The 14,411-nt window shown below is 44.3% G+C and overlaps 1 long non-coding RNA gene across 2 annotated transcripts in view; it reads left to right on the forward strand.

Annotated features, from left to right (window-relative positions):
• Positions 1-1,718: 1,718 nt before the first annotated feature.
• LOC133625243 (uncharacterized) overlaps positions 1,719-14,411 on the forward strand; it is a 47,373-nt gene continuing 34,680 nt past the window's right edge. Inside the window, exon 1 of one of the 2 annotated variants that reach the window (XR_009818551.1) lies at positions 1,719-2,277. This is a non-coding gene — a long non-coding RNA (uncharacterized LOC133625243). Of the gene's footprint in view, positions 2,278-12,428; positions 12,559-14,411 lie in introns of those variants that run through there. The other variant, XR_009818553.1, reaches the window with a different exon arrangement.

Consider the following 14,411-nt stretch of genomic DNA (forward strand, 5'->3'; position numbering starts at 1 on the left):
CAGGCTTATTCACGGTTCTATAGTTTGGATCTATTCTTTATTACCACTATTTACTACTTTCCACCACCAGTCAAGTTTTACATCATCAGTTAAAGGGCTCTTTTAGAGTTCACTTTTGCTACGGTCCGATCCGTGTTTTGAGTGACACTTTACACCTCCCGTCTTCGGGCTCGGCAACTTTCGTTATTTTCTAATTTTCCCCTTCTTTTTTGGGGGGGAGGGGGGCAGTGGTGGAGTTGGGTTTTTTTTAAGCACAGCAGAGCAGGAGAAGAGGAGCCGCAGACCCCACGGAGAGCCCACGGCGGGTGTGAAAGCGCCGTGTCCTGTCGCAAGAGTGGTGAAGCGGGACGGAGACCTCCTTTCGAAGCACGAAGTTGTAGCGGAGAGGGAAGCCCGGGATCATAAAGGCAGCACGCTAACGGATTCTATTTTATTGCCCTCGGAATTTTCCCCAGCCCTCACCTTTCCTCCCCGCTCCCCGGCCCCACTCAGGCAGGGGACTGGGGCGGGACAGGAGAAGAGGATTTCGGAGGGACTCGCCTTCTCCCATCGAAAATCACCATCGTGAAGACAGCCGTTGTCACGAAGCATAACTAAGGGGAAATCATTCGTCGTAGATTTCACAAAAGCGGGGTTGGGGGATCCAAACCATGCTCCGTCCCAAGGCTGTGTTTCTGCTGGCCATCCGCGTGTCTATCACGGCTGTTTTTAGGGCGAACATAAGAGCGGTGTCACGGTCACGCATGTCTCCAGCCTTCCTCCTTCCTCCAGCTCCTCTCTAACCCCGCGGTGACACCCCGCCGGCCTTAGTGCTGGCAGGCAAGGATCTCCCCGTCTAAACAGAGAAGGTTGTGCCAACGGAGCCGGAGTCCTGTGAACGTTTCCACGGGCACGTTACAAGCAGCAGCAGCTCCACAGAGCCCCGGGGCCGGAGCCGGGAGCTGCCGGCAGGCTCGGGCAAGCCCGGTCCCGGCCTCCGCCCGCCCGGGACACGGCCGGCTCTGCCTCCCGGGGCGGGAGGGGAAAGCCCTAGCTCTCCCCCCCCGCAAAAAAACAAACCAACCCACAAACCAAAACCCAAAGCGAGTTAAAAGTAAAAAAAAAAAAAAAGACGCCTTTTTTTTTCTTTGCGTCGGTTTGCTACCCTGCGCCGTCCCCGCCGGCGGAAAGCGCCCCCCGGCCCGTGGCACCCGAGGGCGGCGGCCGGCGTGACCGTGCGCGCTGAGGACGGGGACGGAAACGAGCTGGGGGAGGGAGGGTGAAGCTCGGCACCCCTTTGGGAACGCGTTCCCCAGCCTTGGCGGCGGTGGCAGGCCCTCCTCTGGTGTTTGCAGTTTTCTTTGTTTACATTCAGTTTAGAAACATTGGCCTTCGGCCACAAAAGCGCCGGCCGTGTCCGTCGCCCCCAGCCCCTCCCGCCTTTTGCCTCGAGTAGCGGAGGAGAAGTGACTTCTAGCTTTCAAAGACCCCATGTTTTCTTTCTCTGTTCCCCAAATTAACCCTTCGGTCACCTCGAAGAGAAAACAGGGCCGGGCGATACATGCACCTGCCCTCTGAGTTGCCAACCGAGGGGTCACAACAGGTTCTAACCGAGGGATTGGAGGTGGAGGATAGCGACTAGGCGAGGAGCGACGAAGCGAGCGGCTCCAGGGCCCTCGGGGCCCCGTAGCCACTCGTTTCGTCGCTCCTCGCCTGGGCGCCCGCGGGGCGGTGCTGTGCGGCGGCAGCCGGGCGGGGAAGCAGCACGGTTCTCCCTGCCGCCGCCGCTCCGCTCGGTTCTCTCCCGGTGCTCGGGGCGACGGGTGTGGGAAGGAGAACGGCTGAGGTCCACTCGGACGCGCCGGGCTCGTATGTGTCGTTCCCCCTACCCTCCCCCGCCCCGCCTCTCCACCTCGATATCTTTCACCACCCCCCCTCGGCGAGGAGTTAGTGCCACCGCTCCGCCTTCTCCTTTTCGCAATGTTGACGCAATCTATAAATAGTGGAACAAAAGGACCAACTTCCTCGCAGCTTTGCTGAAACTGCACAAAAAAGGCAACCGGGGGGGCGAGGGGGGGCACAATGTTGGGTTTTTAAATTTTATTTTTCTCCGGTTAAAAGGCGAATCCTGCCTCCTCTTCCCCCCACCCCCCACCTACGCTACTGGAAGATTATTTCTTTTTTTTTTTTTTTTCTCGCTATCTCCTTTGCTGGCAACGTCCTGCGAGCGGCTATTTTGCTTCTGAATCGAGAGAAGGGTTTCCCCCTCCCTCCCGCCCCCCTCCCGCTCTTCTGACAGTAAGTGCCATTTAGCTGCTGCCTTTTCGGAGACGGGGGGGGGGGGGTGGTGGAGGCGGGAGTGGAGGGGGTGCTGCCTGCTTGCCTACCTGCCTGCTGCCCCAGAGAGCGGGCAGGAGAGATCAGGCGTGAGGGGGACAGGGGACAGAGGGGAGTTGGGGTTGGAGGCGCTCGGTGCAGGAAGAGGGTCAGCGCCACGGAGAGAGTGGAGATGCGCGCACGGGGCACGGGGCGTGGGGAACCCGTGGATTTAAGGCGGTGAGGGGGCAGACACGGACACCCACTGGTGAAATAAGATGATCGGGAGAGGGGACGGCTGCCGCTGCCCGCTGAACAAAAGCTGACGCTGATATTAAACGGGCTTTTGTTAGGGGGGAAGTGTGAGTGTGTGCGTGTGCGGGGGGGGGACGACGACGACACCCCGCCTGCAGCAAGTTGCCGTGCGGCGGAGGGCACCTCAGACTTGTTTACCGCTCGGCGCGGCGCTCACCGGCGTTTACCCTGCACACACGACGCGGGGCTCCCCGCACCCTCCCCCCCCCCCCCCAACTCTTTCCTACCTCCGCGCCCCGCGGAAAGGCGGGAGGGGGGGAGTGTATGAGCAGAGCGAGGGGGGTGCTGCGCGATCAGGAGATGCTGATACGATCACGCGTAAAACAGCCCCCTCCTCCCCTTTCGCCAGTCGGATCGGTGCAAGCGCAGGCAGTTACTGGCCGGAGGGAGAATTACATCATCCCCTGCTCCAGTGATGCTACCTTTCGTGCCGCTACCATCGGCGGAGGGAAACAACCGGGGGCGCGCCTTCCCCCGCCGCGCGCCCGAGCTGGGGCGGGGGTGGGGGGAAGGCGCGCCCCCGCGTCACTCACACACACACACATACACACTCTCACGCCCGCCCGAGTGTTTACACCGCTCACACAGGCGTATTGTGACGTCGCGTTGAGTGACAGCCCGCCACACCAACGGGGGGGGCGGGACGGGGACACAACACGGGGGCCCCGCCCGCCTCAAACCACCACGCCGGTATCGCGACGGTTGGGGGGTGGGGAGGAGGGAGAAGGGGGCGATGGCCAGACCAAAATACTGCAAAACTTCGATGGGTTAAGTGATGCCGATTAAATTGCGTTTATGACGCTTTATGACGTTTTTAGTGCGCGGTATATGCTCGAGAAGCGATTTCTGGTGAGAGAGGCGAGGGGTGCACGGTGGGGAGGGGCGGGTATCTGTGAAGTCAAACCGCTATTTCGAGGCTTGCCCACTCCCCAGCCCTGGGAGCAAAGGGGAGGTGAGGGCCGGTCCCTTGCCCGGGAACATGATCCTGGGAGGGTTTGGCTGAGAGAAGACGTGAGTTGTCATATCAATGGCCTCGAACATTTAGTTGTCCAGAGTGGACAATAAAAAGCTGATTATTACTACTATTATTTTAATAAGAAATAAGTTTAAGCACCGAGGACAAAATCTAAATGTCACACACATCGTAAGCTTGCCACAGTGTTAGGAGTGTAACGTTAGAAGGTTAGAAACTTGTTGCAATGTGCTACCGGGGGGCAAAAAAAAAAAAGAGTGTCTGTGGGGGTTGGACTCGGTCTGGGAAAATACTGAAGTAGTACTTACCCACTGCAAAGTCAATACGTCCCTATCACACTAAAACCAACAGAAAGTGTTTTACGAACTGATACTTGTCGTGAGTTGTTTGCCAGAACGCGTCAGTGTAATATTATTACTAAAACATCAGCATTTACTCACTCCAAATTCAAGTAACCCTGAACCCCTGTGTTTAGCAGTACACACAGCTTTTAATGTGTTAATGCGTTGGGTTTCTTCAAAGTGTATTACTTTTTGAAGTCTGGGTGTTTCTATTTGTGCAAAAAATAGACCGAGAAGCTTTGAGCTCCTCCTGTTACAAAAGTTAAAAGGAAACAAAGTTGAGCTGCTAAGTCGGCAGTCTGGAATGAGTCAATAGTATCTCCTTTGTCCTGCTAGCTCTCTCTGCTCTGGTGTATCTTTGCTCTATTTCCTCTGCACAAGCAAACGGGCATTTCTACCCTCAGTATATGTAATAGACTTTACAAGTCTCCTGGCTTTTAAATAGTCTAACCTCCCAGTAAAATTCAAATGCATCTGCCTTTGCAGGCTGTATAGAGCAGTCATGATACTGTCAATGACAGCAAGCTCACTGCTTTAACCACATAGATACTTACACATTTTCCTTTATCTATAATTAATGGGGCAAATTATTCTTGCTTTGTTGTAGCAAGCCTTCATAAGGGAACAACTATGACTTTTTAAAGGATTCCATCATGTCTTGTTTTTACAAAAAAAAAAAGGATTGGGAGGGAGACAAGAAGGAGATGTAAATAACTCCACCCCCCCCCCCCGCCCCCGCCCCCGCCCCATTTACTTGGGGATTCCCTGGGAGTCTCGGAGGGCAAGGAGGTAACATAGCTGGCTTTTACAACAGGATCACAGGTCCTGACACAAGGTCACATTGAATCTATGCTTGGCTAGCCCTGTGCTCCAGTTTTGTTTAGCTGGTAGCTAGTCCCTTGAGGGATCAATGTCAACTGAAGCATGCTAACTTCTACAAGCAATGGGTTGGCCAGTGACCGAGAGCTGTAACTGGCTCCTGGAGGGCTCCCTGGTTCTGCTGCACTCAAGAGTTCGAGCACTGCTGCCAGGTTGCTTCTGCAGCTCTGGAGCTCCTCACAGAAAGAAATCAAAGTAGCAACAGTATAAAGCAAACCTCAACACACTGTCCGTTTTCTGAAAGCAAAATGTGGGTAGATGTATTAGGTGGATTTGAAAAGCAGCTTGGGTAGGGACATGGCTTAAAGAGTGAGGCAAAGAAACGAGCCAACTCTCATCGCTGTGAGCTAAGTTTCTGTGTACTTCAGGCTCACTTTGCTCTCAAATTATGGCCTTAGGACTGGGACTAGTCGTTCTGCAGATCTGTCACACTCCCAGAGATGACAAACAAATGTCAACAATATCTCACATGTTAAAGTATTAGTATTCAGCAAATAAAATAGGAGCATGCTTTCTCTGTATTATATATATGTTTTAAATTAATGCACTAAGGAAGAAGGTGCACACACACACACACACACACACACATATATATATATCCTCACATTAATAGCCCCTTCTGGTTTAACTATCAAAAAGCATTGGAGAATAGAGTTGGGTTACTAGACTACAAAGAAAAGTGAAACTGTATTAACTCACTAGGAGGTTGAAACCTGTATTTTAATATATACAGGATGTAGTTTTTACTTAATTTTATGTTACAATACAAAGCCTTTTTAGGTTTGCAGGATCAATATTGTGTGTGTATGTGTGTTGTTTTATAAAAACAAGGCTTGTTTATTATCAATTTATGTAAGTCTGCTTTTCTTCTGATTACTTGAATTACATAAATGAGTTATGTAGCATATGATTATCTGAATGACCATTCCTTTCCCTTTTCACACTTCAAAAAGATTATCAGTGAACTGTTGTGTATCTGTGACCATTCTGACTGTACCAATTTTCTGTCTGATACTTTTAGATTTTTTAATAGACTTCTGTACTTCACCTCCCAGTTATTTTTAAAAATGCAGCCTCATAATTTCTAATCATAACGAGCAGCATTCTCTGGTGGCCATGAAGGCCTACACTATAAATTTCTACAGCTTTGGTTTAAAACTCTATCTTTTCAGTGGCAAAGGGTGTTGCTAACTTAGTTGGACTGATACAGGCCGTGTAGTCTTCCTGGTTCTGCAAGCAGGCAGTTCCAGTGTTTCGGCTTTTGCACAGTAGCACTTTAACAAGTAGCAGCCATGCATAACTAACAAGACTGCAAGTCCAGCTACTGCTTTTTAGAAGCCTGTACCCAGCTCTTAAGTTATCTGAAATGTCCATTGTTGCAGCCATATGACAAAACTATTAACAGCAGGAAAGTGCAATAATTATTCACAATGGGTAAGATACAGTGAGGGAAATCAAAAGTTTTTTAAAATGGAGCCTGAGGTGCAGGAAGAAAGCAGCACAGCTCCAGCTATCCTTTTATAGTAACTGGTGTTTTATGGAAAGTAGGAAAGAAAATAAAACTTTCTCTTCCTTCCAGCAGCTAGCCAGTGATGGCCTGACCCTTCTAACTGAAGACTGATAGCACTCTTGGAGAAATCTTTATGCGGGTTTAATTTCTAGTGTCTGGAAACAAGAAGTGTTGTTTTCCTCGGTTCCTTCTCTCAAACCTACTTCTGAATCCTGGGTCTTATCCTCTAGCTATATTGATGAATGTCTAATATAACAATTTTTGAGTCTGGCATTAATGCTTTGTAAAAAGTAAGACTTTTTCAGAGTATTTTGAAGTACTCTAGTAGTTTTCATTAACATTTTCTACGTGTACAGTTATCATTCTGAATAGTACATATGTATAGACGATATTAGCTAATCAGGGCATTACTTTAAAACGTGCACATAGTGTGTACACAAGATGCACCTAGAGCAGACTAAAAAATTGGTCTCAGCATGGATTACAGCTACAAATAAATCTGTTGTAAAAGATGAATCGAAATTAGTAAGTCAGTAGGAGTTCATCAGATGAGAAATATGCCCTTTAGATTGCATGAAGAATTAAAAATTGAATTTGCCCAGAACTAGGCAACAGTAGCTGGCAAAACAGAGCATCAAAACCACCGTACTTTTTCAGGACTCTTAGTATCCTCATTTCTGGCTGAATGTGGTTATGGGCATGAACATCTTCTCTTACAAAATAATACATTTCACAAAGATTGCACTGTATGACAGTGTACTGATTGGCTGTCACAGCTACTAAGTAAGTATTAATTTTGGTAGTCTTTCCAAGTTAAATCTATGAACTACTATATCTGGATAACTTTTAAATTCCTACCCTCAAGTGAAACTCCAACAAACGCATTTCCTGACTCGTACATTCTCTATCTTTGCTTGCAAAGTTATGTTTAGTAATTTACTTCAGTCCGCCAATTTTACTTTTATTAGTTGGTTAGAGAATACCAGCATCTTTTGATTTGGAGTTTGTTTCATTTTACTTTTGCAACACTAAACAGCGCGATAAATGCTGCAGACTAACTACAAGCAGCTCCACATTAGTGCAATCACTTCAGTTTCATAACTCCTACAGATTTTTATCCCTTACAAACAATGATTTACATACCAGTGAGGGAAAATGAAAATGAGGGGGAAGCTCATTATAACCCTGTAAGTGTACTTAGTTTCTTCTGACAGGGACTAGATTAAACCTGGCCTACGTCACAAGAACAGTGAAGGGTGAGAGCAAAGCGTCCTTTCTTATAATGCTCATGCAAAATTGATGTTTTCTTCACTCTACACAGAAAACCAAACTCAAAATGGGAAGGAGGATCTGGGCTACTATTCTTCCACCTTTGCTCCCCACCCCCACTCTTTGAGCTGTAAAGAAAGGATCAGGTTGCACTATTTTAAAAGCTGGTGCAGTACACTTCCTTGGTGTATTGGAGAGCACCGGGAGAAATCTCTCTCAGAGTTTCCTGCAGGAGCACACACTGCTTCACAACATCCTTTACCCAGGACCGTCTGACTTATCAACAGAGCTCAGCCCTTCAGTTAAGTGACGAAAACTTCCCCTGTAAACATACGATATTTTTAGGGACGCATATAAACAAGAATAGTATTGAACTAGCTTACCTTTGATGTGTGGTTTTGAAAGCCTCACGCTCGTTGCAAGCCATAAAAACCAAACCATCAAAATAGCTCAGCACTACAGGTAAAGTAGACCTGCAAATAAACAGAAAAAGAAATTAAGTGACTTAGCTTAATTTCCTGAACACAAACTACATTGATTAACACAATAAATAACGTAATTGCTCTCTTTTTCATCCCACCATCGGAGTGCAGACTGTAAGTTACTGTTCCTACAGACATTTCAAGTTAAATCATCTAGCTGATGTTAAATCTCTATCAAGGTGGAAGATGGATAGTGTTTTTGGTCAAGGTTTGCAGTGTGAGTTCAGATGAGGGCCTTAATCCTTTTCCTGACTTGGAATTTCACCAATGGCTTTTTGATTCCAAGGGACAATTAAAACAGTCTTACCTCTCACTGAATTTAAGAGACAAAATAATGCTTTCAGAAAGTCCCAAGGCAACATATAGTAAGGTTATAAAAACTCTAAAATAACCTAAGATCCGAAGTAAGTGTTTGGCAATGCTTTGTTCACCAGCGTGTTTGTTTTTTTGGAAACATGAAAGTCATAGTTCCAGAGGTAAGGTGCCTAGTTACTAGTGCCTATTGCATATCAAAAGGTTAATCCATCTAGGAAGAGCTCCCTTAAAGGAGGTCTCATGCTGTATCTATCTCCACATAAAAGAACCAAAAATTAGTGACTGAAAACCTCACCAGTCTTGCACACTCTTCACTTTAGATACGAAGACCTGCCTGGGGAAAGGGCACTGAAAGCCTCTTATCTCACCCAGGGAAAGACCTTTCTGTAGGAATTGTGGAAGGAAGCCTGAAGCCTCCTCCTACTGGAAAAACAGAAGTTTTGGGTGCAGCAGGAGAGCCTGCACAAAGCACTGCGTAGATGCTGGGCTGTGAGTCAGTGGCAGTCGGAGCCTAGAAGAGCTGGATCATTACGGTATCATCTGTCAAGTGGTCCAACAGTGAGAGGGTATAAACATGGTTTAATCCTGCCTCAGCCCCTTCTAGCTGAACTCTGTGAGTTTTAAAAGGAACAAAATCTCATCCCAGGCTGAAGAAAATGTTGAGATCTATAGATAAAAAGCTGTATATTAGATCTAGGTATTCCTATTTTAGTTGTTAATAACACATGATTTCAACATACAGGCAGGCAGACATTTAATTTGAAAGCAAGAATTAAAACAATAACAGGTTGTGTCATATGACAACAAATTTACAAGTAGTGCCAAAACTATCCTTTTCTCAAGAATACAACTCATCATTCTAAGGGAGAGCTAGCTGAAATAAACAAGAGGCACATGAAAAACGGTGGAAAGAAAAGAACTTTGATGGAAGATGCTGAGTTGGATGACTGAAGTCTTCACCGAATAAGAAAGCAGTATCCTGTTTACTTTCTAAGGCTACATAAATGAATGCGTCAAAGCCCACACATTCTCTTGCAAATCATGTCACAAGGATTCCACCCCTCTAGGCCCCTGAGGTCATGAGTGACCATGTACTGACCCCTGACAGACTCCTGACATCTTGTATGTCTCTCTACAGCCTTTCTTGCACTGAGAAGTTTCTCAGTACTTAAGTAGACGTTTGTTAAGAGACAAGGAATAACATAAAAAGATTACTTCAGGGAGATACTCGTTAGCTTTTCAGAAAAAGGAAAACTTTATTTCAAAGAAAATAAATATATTTTTCAACTGAACGAGGCTCATGCTTATATTATCACTAAAACATTTGATGAAAGTGGAGGAAACAGTAATCGTAGACAGCAGTTCAAAAGGAAGTTCCATTACAGTACAGACCCAAAAATTTAAGTTCTCACTGCGTATAAAACATAATCAATGAAGAACTTCTGCATTTCCCTTAAATACCAAGATGTGAGTGTGGACTGCAGTTTAATGTGTTCAAGAGCCTTAATGCTGAAACCTATGCAAGGAGCTAATTAATACAATAGCATTGACCAAGCACAAAACTGAGATATTCTTCCATTGAAACTTGTCCAGCTCTAACAAAGACATCATTGAAAAAAAAAAAGTATTTCAAAGACCACTGTAGATGCTGGACATAGACTGATCCTTGAGTTAAAGACAGACATCCATTAGCCAAAAGCAGTAACTCAAACAAAGGAGAGACTTTCAAGTTTCAGACCTAGTGTGAGACCTCTAGGTTGAGCTTATCGAAGTTTTCACACATCAGTAGGTTCAGTGGAGTTGGAAATATCCAGTATGTATAACAAAAACAATCTCTATCAGCGGATACAGCATGAACATGACAACATATGTCTTCCAACCCTAGAGCAATTGTCGAGCAGATACTGTTTTTCAAGACAACACACTTGATAGTCAGGGTCATCTAACCTTAGGTCATCTCCTTCTACCCTGTTCTGAGGTGAGTCTCAGTAACTCAGCTACCCAGCTTTCTTTAATTTGCTCTGAATGTAAGTTGCAGATGCAGGTTTGTCTCATTGCGCTCCACAAAAAAGCCGAGGGAGGCTGAGGCAGCGGCGAGGGGTGCAGTTACTGCACCATCATGGCTCATGTAAGCAACAGCTGCTGGGGTTTTGTTCCAAGACGACCGAGGGCCCGCGCAGGTCAGAGGGGACTCCTGGACAACTGATTATTAACCAAGGCTTTCTAAAGCACTTGCAAAGCCCATATTGTGTTTGTTTAGGACTCAGAACTACAAGTACATGTTATCAGCAGACTAAGTGGATTGGTTTGTGTCTATGAGTTAAATAATCAATTCTAGCTACCTTTTAAAAGAGAAAAGAGAAAGATCTTGTCTTATGCAGTCTATTTTGGTCTGGTTTTGCTTTTTTTTTTTAATTTTAAAGGCCCTTATTCAACTAAAACATGCCCTCTTTACAAAACACGACTCTTTTTGCTATCCGGATTGTTATTTCATGCCTGTACAGTTTTTACTTAATCCTTTATATAACTAACCTTTGATTCTTATTTTTTACATCTTATGATAGAAGATGTAATGGCTTCTCTCTACCACATGATTAATTTTTTCCAGTTATCTGGAAAAAATTTACAGTTTACAGTTGTAAACTGTATGTAGATGGAAAATCGAATTCAGTTAAAACGCAGCAAAAGAGCATTTCATTTTTTTATTGGTTAAATATAACCATAACATGTAAGAAAAAAAAATCAGAACATTCTGCATTGAAAACTGAAAAATTTACTCAACAAGGACTAACCACAGCTAGTTGGTGAACTAAAGCGATTGTTTCTGGTCAGCATGACCTTCAAGACTTTAGAACTAGTACATCTCATCCTCTTACACTTCTCATCCATGGACCCGATGATAAAAAATTAAATTGCCTGCTTTCTCATCTCTCAGTGGATTTTTCAATTTTGAACATACTAGTCATTAATATAAAGCAGATGAGTCTGTTAAAGGAGGGGGAAGAAAAGCCATCAGACATAGGTTCAGCATCCCATAGGCTGTAGTTCCAAATGCTCTGCCAGTGACCTTCACCTCTTCAGTGGTTTGAGTTTCTCAAAAACTTTGGCATCCAAAAATGTGTTACATAGTATTTTTACTGTGTTATTTTAAAATACTATAGTAAATTTAACCTTAATACCGGCTTGCCCAGCTTCCATACTTCATTTTTAAGTGGTCTCGTTAAAAAAGAAACATTTAATTTAAATAAAGCATGCATGTAGAACTCATTAAATATATATTAATCATTCCAGGAGGCCAGAGAAGTAATAGAAAATGTGGATTCCTTCCTTTCTATCAGCCATTTATGCTATATTATGTTCAAAACAGAACGGGTTCCTACTGTGCCTGCTGGTGTACATACAAAGTTAAAGAGACAGAGCCCTGGCACAGAGGTTTGCATTCATTTGCTCAACATCTGAGGCGTCAAAAAGTAAAAAGCCAAACAGGACAGGGTTTTGGTTTGTTTTTTTTTTTTTTTAAAGCACTGGTTGTTCAGGTGCAGATTGATCAGCAGCAGGAGGCAGAGGGTGAAAGGATGCTATGAAGGGCTCTAGATTCTCCCCTGTTCCTCCATCTCTTCCTACTCCCCTCCTCCTTGGGCTCTAGCTGCACTCATCTATGCCTATCTACTGAAAATTGGAAGGACTTTAAGCTGACCAGGGAATTGAACATAAGCATCGACCACCTTAATCTCTGCTAAATATAGTCTTCCCATTGAATTTCTTTGTCCTTGCTAAGTGACTTAGGAGGATAAACCTACTATCAGGACAACTCCCTGAGTTGAAAGGAAGGGAAGTTATTTCTGAGACTCTCAAAAGGTTGCGATCCTGGCTTGCTGAATTTTGGAACACGACTTACAGATTTGGCATTATAGATCCATGGATTTTATTTCTTCATTTAACAAATAACAGAATGAAATTCTTTCTCCCAAATTACTGTGATGGAAGCAACACTATCCCATGGATTTTCTATTCATTTTCTTGCTTTTTTTCTCTCTCCAGTAGAGCAAATCAGAAGGCCAGCATAAGGAACAAGAAAAGTCACTACTCAAAATGACAATGGTGGAAACAAGTTTCCAAAGAGATAAAGATGAATAAAATTTGGTTTAGGTAACAGCACGATTAAGTGAAGAAGAAAAGGTGAGGCAGAGGCATTTTGTTAACATATACCATAAAATCTATGAAATACCACAGACTATGTAGTTAGCAAAGCTGAAAGTGCAGTAAAAGACTGACTGACTAAGGTTGTCTCGGGTTGGTTGAATTTAAGAAGGAGAAAGACTTGAAAGTATTTGTTTCACTTTTGCAAAGAGTGCAAGCATGCCAAGATTCATAAATAATCCTTATTTTAAGAATATGAGAGGTCAGTGTGGTAGAGGCCAGGGTTACACTTGGCCCATTTACCTATCTGCAACAGCAGACATAAGCCAATGCTTAGACAAGTTAACTCTCTCAGAGAACACCAGGATCAGGACAAGCAAACTCAATAAGGCCCATGGGTTCCAGCATCCAGCTTTGTTTTAGCTTGAGGGGTTTCCTGAGGCTGATGTGGTTTGTCTAGTCAGTGACCTTTAATAGATCTCTCTTCCAAGGTCTTGTGCAGTCTCTCCTTGGATCCATGTGAGCTTCTTTTATCCATACTGTCTTTAGGCAAAGAATGTCATGGGTGTATTGCCCATGAACATATAAAACAATATAATTTATTGTATTTTCTGCTTTGAATCTGCCTACTGCCAAATTCATCTGATGCACCCTCATTTTTTTATTGATGGAGAAGGTGAAAAGTTGGTCTCTTTTCATGTGTGATTATAAAACATTTATTGCTGTTTTGAAAATAAGTTAGAGGGGTGCTGTAATTAAAGTCTCTGAAGAAGAGTCTATTGCCCCTGCACTGGAAATCTATTTCTTCTTAGCTCTGCCAATCACCCACAGTTTGCCTGCTATCTGTGGCAGATGCTGAAGCTGCTATTGCACAGAAGTCCTTCCAAGATCCTGGGGAACTGGAAGCTTAGATGAGCATATTCTGAGAGTGCCATTCTTTCCCACTGTTAGGGAAGATGCATTAGAGGAAAAGATGCAGTCATGCATATTGTGCTCTTAAAACCCTGCTGGTCTTTCTGCAAACAGAATCTAAAAGAATAGTAGGGAGTGGAAATGATGAGAAGAAAATTTGCCAATCCAGAGAAATCAGCCCCATTCCAAGAAAATAACTTGCTAAGGAACTAAAGCTCAAGGAGTCAACGTAAACTTTATCTAAAACATGAGGCAGAAAACTGAACATAAAGTAGTTCAAGCTTCCTCTAAAGGAGGAGAGTATTGTTTCTAGGGTTTGGCAACAGGCCTTAAGTGGGCACAGTTAACATCCTAACTAAATCAGCACAAGTTTGTGAGAATCTCCTATTATTTCAGTAGGCAATCTCTAACCTATGCAGTATATTCCCACTTTTCCTACTATGTGTTTTACAAGGCACGGGAATACTTCTCAAGCAGACAGGAAAGGCCAGTTACTGTTAGTTAAAAAATATACAGATAGGTAAGATAGATCTCAATATTTTGTATATCTGTAAATATTTTTACTCTTAGGTAAAAATATTAACAAAGGTCTTTCTGAAATCTTACTACAAGGTAAGGTATATTGTATCCTTGTACAGAAGAAGAGAAGCAGCTATTGAAGAAAAATGCACTTTTAGAGAAATTAGGTAAACTCCAGATAGTGTCAAAGCTATTAACAGTCCTGTACTACCAAAGGAGAAGAGGTTATGAGAGACTGATGATGCTAGGATACTCAAACAGAAAGTCTTTTCATTTAGGTTTGTGAGTAACTCTAGTTAAGTGACTCTTTGACACAAAATGATCTGTACTGTTGCAAAAGAGTTTCTGTCAGCAGATTTCACCTAGGCAACGCCCAGTCTATCAGCTATAATCATACTGGGTTTGGCTGCAGGATCTGCTGATTATTTCAGAAGAGTATGTTTGGCTAAGCAGGTAAAGAG

The sequence above is a fragment of the Colius striatus genome, chromosome 1 (genome assembly GCF_028858725.1).
Source record: "Colius striatus isolate bColStr4 chromosome 1, bColStr4.1.hap1, whole genome shotgun sequence".
Taxonomy (NCBI): domain Eukaryota; kingdom Metazoa; phylum Chordata; class Aves; order Coliiformes; family Coliidae; genus Colius; species Colius striatus.